The sequence below is a fragment of the Anopheles coluzzii genome, chromosome 2 (genome assembly GCF_943734685.1).
Source record: "Anopheles coluzzii chromosome 2, AcolN3, whole genome shotgun sequence".
Classification (NCBI taxonomy): domain Eukaryota; kingdom Metazoa; phylum Arthropoda; class Insecta; order Diptera; family Culicidae; genus Anopheles; species Anopheles coluzzii.
Window position 1 is genome coordinate 69,192,282 of NC_064670.1, and position 9,528 is coordinate 69,201,809.

The following is a 9,528-nucleotide window of genomic DNA, read 5'->3' on the forward strand; positions in this document are numbered from 1 at the left end:
ACAAACAATGCACTAACTTAAGAGAAAAATAAATATTTGTAAGCCAATTCGCACCGTACGCTATAACCATCAAACTGTCAATGGCTGCTCTGTTTAAACGTCGCATCAAAATGGAAATCAAAACGGGCCAAAATAAGCAACATAAAATTATTAATTAAAGTGCTTTTTAACATCAGTATTTGGAAAGTAAGAGTGTAAAATTGCTTTAAATATTTTTTTGTACATATTTACATAGATAATAACATTTTCTGACCCGTATTCGCGCTGCCGAAAATAGGAACACAACCTGCCGAAAATAGGAACAAACTGACGAAAATAGGGTAACTGTACCAGTTTTCCACCAGGTAACTGTACCAGTAACTGTACTGTTGTGTGAAATTTTTTACCACATTCGTGCAGAATTTCACGTTTTTAGCTACCCTGCCGAAAATAGGTACACTGCCGAAAACTGGTACAGTTACCCTCCCAAATATCCAGCTCGTACTTTATAGCTGATTTAGGGCTGTTTAACGAAAAATCGTTCCGATGTCGTACTTTGTGGCTGATTAAGAGATAGACGGTACTTTGCGGAACTATGGAGCTTTTTAACAGGCACATGGTACTCTTTGGAACTTTGCGGCTGATTAATACTATGTGTAGGGTTCATGATGGAACTTTAAGGCTTGTTAAGAACGTGTACCGAACTTGGTGAAACTTCATAGCTTTTTAATGCATGACATCGGTACAAGGTGGGTCTTGTCAAAGTGTCGAAGACTGACGCCGTCAATCATCTGCTTTGCTGCTGTACAAGTTAGATGAGTTCTTTGAAGAAGGGATTTTGAAGGAAGTGATTGTGATTGTTCATTAAATTGTGATACGTTTCGTGTAATTTATGAATATTAAGGGTTTAAAAATATACACATGTACACAAACAAAACAAATCCTGTTGTTTATTTCATCGATGACACTTGCTTGAAAATAAACCACAAAGAAAAATAATCCCCGGCACCGTAGCTTAAGGAAGCTGCTTAGGCGCTATTTAGAAGGACCGCCTGGAACTTTGATGAAACATTTAAAAGAACCTCGGAAACCGAGAGAACGCACCGTGTGTTTCATATGGGAGCGGGAGAGAACCGTGGTACCGATTCTCTCCCCTTTTTTAAGCCTAGGAAATCTTACATCGGCTTGATTCTAGGTTTTTACGCACACCATGATAAAAATTACCCACTCTTTGTTTGTAGGGGAGTTACGCGGTTTCTGCGGTCCCGACGAATCCGCGTAACTCGAATATCCGCGTAAGTCGAATTTCACTTTTTTGTCTAAAATACTATTGATTACTCGCAGTTTTTTAAATTTAATTTAGTACTTTTATACACTTTATCACTTATTTGATATGATTAGTGCAGAAAATTATAATATTTCTGGCTTTTAAGCGGTTTCAATTTGCTAGCATAAATGCAATTTATACCGAACTTGACGCAAATTGCACTGATTTGACATTTAATCTGTCAAATTTAGAAAACCGCGTACAGTAGAGCGTCGATTATCCGGGCAGCACGGGACCGGACGGTTGCCGGTTAATCGATTTGCACGGATAATGGTCCAAGAAATGTCAAACGCATATAAAACATATGAAATTCATTATTTTTATTATTAATTCACCTAGAATCAATCGATTAATCGTTAGTAGAATATTATTTTAATCAATAGCTGTAGGTTTAACAACTGTTCATGAACTTAAATGAATTTCGAAAATACCCTTAGACACTACAGAGCTGCACAAGAACCCAATTATCCCAATTGATTATCGCTGCAAATGTGCACCGTACGTATGAACACCTGTCAGATTTATGCGCACGGTTAAGCCGCCCGCCGGTTTATCCGTCCCCGGATTAATTAAAACATTTACCGACCCGTATTCGCGTTGCCGAAAATAGGACCAAACTGCCGAAAATAGGAACAAAAACAGTGTTTGTATTTTCATGAATATCGCTAGAAAATGCATTTAAAACGGTAAATAAAAAATAGCACAACATAATACGATAGTTTATCGTTCAAAATAACGTCACTTTCATGAAAAGTAATAAAAATTGTAAGTGTACAAGCAGTTTTTGTAAAACTGCTGCACTAACCTGCCCAATACTGGTACATTTACCCTAGTTATTGAATAAAATAATATTCTACTTGTTGTGGGCAGCCGTGCGTACCGACCCCTGGACTTGCCGTGGCAGTTCCGCTGCCACCGGTCAACGTCCAGGGGGACAACAGTGTGTACACGCACACTGTCGCACACACTAAGCGTGCAAGGCTTAGTGTGTGCCGAGCGCCGAGGCAGAGTGTGTTTGCGAGCCGATCGAGCAGGAGCTCTCGGCAGGGGCGCTCGGTGCGGCTGGCGCGCGGCCTACGTTTTAACGTGTTTGTATTTCGTGTATATTATTTATAATGCTAAAGTTTTAATATATGTAAATAAAATAATAAGTGCAAAGAGCAGTTCACAACACTACCAACATCTATTAATTCAAAGTGAATTTATCATAAAACTATTGAATTTTATAATTTTTATATGAATTTGACATTTCTTGGACCATTATCCGTGCAAATCGATTAACGAGTAACCGTCCGGTCACGAGCTGCCCGGATAATCGACGTTCTACTGTATTTGGATGATTTTAATAATATAACGATTACGAAAAATTAAGTTGAGATTGTTCCTACACACTTAAAAATATTTCACGACCTCGGTTAAAAAAAACTGCCGAAATCCGTCGGCTCTTTCGATTCTTGCTGATATGTCAGTTGAAAAAACCCAGTAGCCGAAAATCAGTACCATTTAAAACTGAAATATCAGTTAAAAAAAATTTGAACCGAAACTCGGCAACACAACATGCCGAGCACATACGTTCAAAGTCCATATAATACAGAGGTCGATGCATAGCTCGATTTTGGTCCACCATTTTGAAAGCTTATTTTTGACAGTTAGATGAAAAAGCGTTCACAAACGATTTCAAACAACCTTACACTTTTCAGGCCTAATTGTGCATTTTGTGCTCAAAACTTAGTTTAACTATACATTTCTTTCTCATGAACGTGGCATGGAGTAGTTTTTTCAGTAATTCAACACTTAAAAATGACCACAATCAGAAATCTGGCCTCTTAGCTTTGACCCTCTTGAGCTGCACAAGATTTCGTCGTAATTTCGGGCACTGATCTTGTTGTAATTGATAATTTCACTATAATTCTATCTTTTCTTGATATTCGTCAACTTTTTAAAGTACAATATTACAAACAAACGATGTAAAAATCGCCGAAAATGCTTTCAGACCACTGCATGCACAACAACTAAAGCCTCAATGTATGCTACGATGAAACTATTGAAGCTTTTTCATCCAGCTGTCAAAACTTTCCCACGCTTTTTGATCAAATGTTCTGGACGACTCGACCTCTGTATTATATAGACTTTGACATACGTTAACACTGCTGTCACCGAGATAATCCGTCAAAATAACCGAGATTTCAGCTTTACTCAAGGTGGAATGTATAATGAGGTGTAGTTATAGCGGTTTTGGCGATCCCCCCCTGGGCTCCGATTTTGACAGATGGTTTTCCGCTTGTATATGTATTGATGGATTATTTACGTTTTGCATGGTCAATATTTGGTGGAGATCAATTTGGGTGAATATCTTAGTTTATTAGAACACAGTCCGTGATTTAAAATGGAAATTTTCCTTCGAGAACTTGAAGCGTTCGCCAAAAGTGGAAAACTAACTGTCAGTTTTCTTCGTCAATTCTTCTTCCACCTAGCTGTCAAAACGGGCTTATAACTTGACCTGATATCTTTACGGTCCTTGGCTTTACTACTTGGATTAGCCGAGGCTCGGTATTCTATCTGTCATTCGCCATTCTGTTAATCTCGTGCTAATGAAACGAAAACCTTTCGGAGTGATGTTGTGATCCCAAGTGCCACAAATCCACTAAACGACCACTAAACGGCTTCAAAACGACTCAAGTTCTCTACCTAAACGGAATATAGAAAGACTTCGTTTAGCAGACGGCAAACGACTCATGCATTCTAAAATTAGCAAAAAAGCTGGTGGCGCTCTCTGTTGGTGGGATACCCCAACCAGTTGAGATTCAACGCTTGGAGGAGAGCTTTCTCATTTCCTCTGTACTGTTGTATGGTTTCGCATTGAAGTTATGCATCGCTAGAACTAGAACGGCGATACGATTGTTTAAATACTAAACTCCAACGGAAACCACCAGCACTGAAGCAAGTGAGATTTGAGTAATGGTCGTTGGTGTTTTTGATACCCACGTATCTGACCACACGACCATTCATATAGTTTTTTGCTCAGAAAGTTAGAAGGCTATATAGGTCATGATAAGATGAAACTTGTCGAAACACATTGCAAGAAAAGGATAGCAATATAATGATGAGTTGTAATACGCCATCTATTGATCAAACCAATGAAGCTGTGGAGCTTTCATTTTTTTCTATGGATATTCAATTTTCCAGTCGTTTAAGCTTAATCTGTGGCGCTTGGGATGTAAAATAAAAAATGTAAAAAAAGTGAAAATGAGTCTCTCAGCGTGAAAAAAACGAGAATCAGTAGCGTGCGCTCGAGCACAGGTATGGAGCGGGGTTGGGGCTAGGAAACTCCATCAACGCACGCAACCGGTGCTCTTCAGAGCGTCGCTCGGAGCAGTCCCTAATTAAGGATCAGATGTGGAAGCTAATCCGGTTGGTTCAACCTTTGCCAGACCGTTCAGACTTCCAGGATTCATTTCCGGTCACCTACACGAGGTAAGTATCAACACTCGATCACAAGAAATCTATAAAGGGTTCATTCAGACTTGTTTCACTCTGCCCGCTTTACCGTGCCTGTACCAGTGTCCGCTCCTTGTCCGGCTCATTTTCCTGCACCGGTACCACATCCAAACGCTGTGCCCCATCCGGCGGTTGAATCGGCGAATGTCCCAACGCTTTCCATCACATCAAAAAAACCCATTTGATACGCAAATAAAATCACTAAAATAAAAATAAAATGTTTTTATATTTAGCCGAAATCTCGATGTGCTCCAAGGTGTGTTTATTAAGGAGGTGAATTGTTAGCGCGTTTTCCGGGCGCCATCATTGAGTATTGTTATGTCAAATCGCATACAATTTTCTATACCCCCCTCCAGCCCTCCCCGATTTTAATACCAGAGCCACCAGTATTGTTATGTCAAGTCGTGAAATGTCAATTTGCTCTGAAGCAATTCACCTCCTAATATCCATACACCTTGGATGTGCTCTACGAAAATCTCGGTTAAACGTAAACGTCAAAATAAAATGACATTAACCGAGATGTCGGCAACAGAAATTTAACCGAGATCTTTGCCGAGATCTCAGTTGTGAGAAATTAATTTTTTTTATTGCGTCGTTCGACGAAATCCCACGTCGGAAGTTATCTGTCAAATTCCATATAAATTTTAACATGTCTATCCATAAAATCGCATCCGATGGAGCAAGGCAAGGGCTTTAGGGTGGTGGCAACGCTCATCGGATTCGATTTTATCGGACGCGAATTATATGGGATTTGACAGATAACGTCGGACGTGCGATTTCGTCGTCCGACGTTATCTGTCAAATCCCATATAAAAATTGACAGGCCGTCCGAAAAAATCAAGGATTTAAAAATATCAGGGTGTGGCCTCTAGTGCATTTTGACAATTCGTCACTTGACGTAAGGTCCCCAGGATTCAAACTTTGTTTACATTTATTAAATTTGTTCATATAATTTATCTACCCCATTTTTTCGATTAAATATTCTTTAAAAATATATTTTGCACTTTGCGAGTTCTTATTTAACATTAAAACATGGATTAAAGTGTGTTATTTTGTGATATTCCATGAATTTATTCTATAATTCATTGTGTTTTCAACATTTTTGATGATAAAAATTAAGAAATCATTATTTTTTTAAATTTTCATATCAATTCCTCACTTTCTACGAGCCGCATAGACAATTTACGTGAGATTAGAACTCTTACTCAAATGATTTTAAATTTCATGCATAAACAAATCATCAAATCTTTTGTTGATATATCTCATTTTTTCAATAAAATCAAAAGACACACAAAAATGCACATAATAACAAAGAAATCTGTTCTATTTGCTAAGCTTTGTGTGCGAAAACCAATGGTTAACGGTTTTAAATTGACGTAAAGTCCCTCAACTATGGCGACCCCCCAAAGGCCCTAATCCACCACCTGATATTTTTAATCCACCTTGGATAAAATCGCATGCGAAAAAGCGTTGCCACCGCCCTTACCGTATTAATACACGATGCGCAGTATCAGATTGCGCATACAGGCGGTCCCCGAGATACACGGTACCTCTTATACGCGGATTCGGAGATACGCGGTTTTCTAAATTTGACAGTTCTTTGAGCAAATTGTACTGATTTGACACATCAATTGTATATTGCCAAATAATTTCCATTTCGATCGAATGTTAAAAACTATTTCAAAAAGTTTAAAACTGTTATATTCAGTCAGAATCATATCAAATAACTCATAAAGTGACTAAAACCGCCCCCTACTTGCAAAATTACACGAAAATTAGTGAAATTTTAGCTGGAAATCACGAGGATTCGACTTACGCGGAAATTCGAGATACGCGGTATTTTGCGGCCGTTTTCGATCCCCATTAACCGTGTATCTCGGGGACCGCCTGTATATTCGTTTTATCAAAACATAAGTCATTTCGCGAAGCCAACCCTGAGCTATAAACGTCATTTCCATACAATTTCAGATTGCACCAAGATCGCGCATAAATTTTCAAGATTATATGTCCGAGATATATAATTTTTTTTTTTTGACATAAATATATCAAACCGACCCGTTTGACAGATAAATATATGCGCAATCTGAGATTGCGCATCGTCTATTGCTACGGTTACTCAGAGCTGTTGTACAATTAATCAAGGTGGAATATAGAGGAGGTGTCTTCTTAGCGTTTGGCATGTTGCCATTTTGAGATTCAGTTTGACAATAGCCGTTGATACAGGTAGTCCCCGAGATACACGGTTAATGGGGACCGAAAACGGCCGCAAAATACCGCGTATCTCGAATTTCCGCGTAAGTCGAATCCTCGTGATTCCCAGCTGAATATCACTAATTTTCGTGTAATTTTGCAAGTAAGGGGTGGTTTTAGTCACTTTATGAATTATTTGATATTATTCTGACTGAATATAACTGTTTTAAACCTTTTTAAATAGTTTTTAACATTCGATCAAAACGGAAATTACAGTCATTATCCCATATACGCTATCGTACGGGACCGAGCGCAATAGCGTATCTCGAGTTTTCGCGTATAGCGGATTCCTATGGAAAAATAGTTTACACTACCGGTTCGAGGGTTGAAAAATATCGCCGCAGAGTTTTGCATTAAAGTTTTTTGTTATAAAATAGGTATCTTTTGCACAAATTTAATGCAAAATGCATTAAGAACATTAAGGAAATTCAAAAAGAGCATAAAATATTTCAAAAAATTAAAATATTTGCAAAAAACACATCGAGCTGTCAAATTTAGAGGAATCGCGTACTGCGAATTCGCGTATATCGAGTATCGCGTACTGCGGATAATTGCTGTATTTGGCAATTCGCAATTGATGTGTCAAATCAGTACAATTTGCTCAAAGAATTGTCAAATTTAGAAAACCGCGTATCTCCGAATCCGCGTATAAGAAGTACCGTGTATCTTGGGGACCGCCTGTATTTGTTTACAGGCAGCAGCTGCATTATAACGTGTAAAATGTCGATTTATGGAGTGTGGATGCAAAATACGAATTTTTAATGGTAAAAAAATGTTTATTAAACGAAAACAATTCATATATCATATCCAAATACCAGCAACATTCGTCGCATTTGACAACTGCCGTCTATCCTGGATTTGTGCTTTTTTCTAAAGCCTCGATGCCCAATTGTTCTACATGACGACACCTCCTTTCTACCCACTTTGCAATTTATGGTGTTTGGCAGCCCTGTTTTTCAATAAGTGACTTAAGCAATTGCAGGTTCAGACAACTATAGTATACGACCAAGGTGGCTTAAAAATAGCAGGTCGTGGAAAAGGACCTTGAGGGCAGTGTGGCCAGATTTTTTGGCGGTTTTCGGTAGGCGCATCAACATTTTATCGGTAGTTTTCGGTAGGGGTTTTAAATTTTTTCGGTAGTTTTCGGTAGGTTTTGAAGTGTTGAACAAGGAGGGGGAAGGGGTAGATTTGGTTCATAGCAGTCACATAAGGCCTTTCTGAAGTGTTGATATGAAAATTGTACTAGGGATTCTAACCCAACGAATGATTGAGAAGCATATTTGCTTCTTAACTTTTAGGACTCCCTTTTTTTGGGGCTCCAAGTAGCCTCATAGGACATTGCTAAATCGAATGTGCTGTCAGCAGCTATGCCCATTATTTGGATGAATTGGTAAGTGTAATGATAACAAAACATAATAAGAGATTGTTTCTACAAATCCTGCATAATTCACTCTTGAATTGATTCCATCGTATGAAAAAATCGCACGTCTTACATTATATGTCAAATCCTAAATAACATTTTACCAGCGCGTCCAATATCATCGCATCTCATGAAGTACATACACGAGTCTTGGTTGTCTCTTTTGAACTTCTGGTTCTGGTTGCTAGTGATTTCCATATGGAGTTTAATGCATTCAGTGATTTGGGAAATGATTATATGACTGTTTGGTCAGTATTTCGACGAGTATTACGAAATCTGGGATTTTCGAAAGGATAAATGAAAAATCGGTAGTTTTACGGGGCTCATCTGTGAGTCGGTAGGCATGTCCAAAATCGGTAGGAATACAGATAAATCGGTATTTCTGTTCACTCTGCTTGGGGGTCGCTATAGTTGAGGGACTGTACGTCACCGTTCAAATAGACATTAGGCGACAACGTCTCGTGCGACAAAAAGTAGCTCAATTTTGCAAACAGAGCAACTCGTCTCGTACGATATATCTGCTTCATCCAAAATAATCGAACTATCAAGTTTTTTTAAAAGCCAAATTAAAGTCATGTTTTTATGTTTTAAACAAAAAGCATGTAGGTTGACTGGGCCAAATGAGCTACTTTGATTTACGTGGAGTAAATTTTTTAGCTACTTTTTGTCGCGCGCGACGTTGTCGCTGTATGTCTATTTGAACGGTTATTTTAAAACCGTTAACCATTGGTTGCACACAAAGCATAGCAAATACAGTGGAGCGTCGTTTATTACACTGCTTTTAGACGACCAACTTTTGTACCGCGACAAATTTTCTGCGAGCTCTTTGTTCTAAAACAACATCTCAGTTTTAGAACAAAATTAGAGGTAACCGTGATTGTCGCGGGTTTGTGAAATTTTCACAAAAAGGCAACGCTCGCGTTTCGTGACATTACGATCAAAGTAAGCCATACATTCGTGCTAAAAGAAGAACGGTTTGACAGATAGAAAGTGTCGCAAAAAATTGTCGCGGAAGATTTTTTGGGTCGTCTAGAAGCAGTGTTACAGTTCGGGT

At 38.6% G+C, this 9,528-nt stretch overlaps 1 long non-coding RNA gene across 1 annotated transcript in view; it reads left to right on the forward strand.

Annotated features, from left to right (window-relative positions):
• The first annotated feature begins 5,931 nt into the window (after positions 1-5,931).
• LOC125906690 (uncharacterized) overlaps positions 5,932-9,528 on the forward strand; it is a 39,227-nt gene continuing 35,630 nt past the window's right edge. The window contains exon 1 of the long non-coding RNA XR_007452060.1: positions 5,932-6,693. This is a non-coding gene — a long non-coding RNA (uncharacterized LOC125906690). The remainder of the gene's footprint in view (positions 6,694-9,528) is intronic.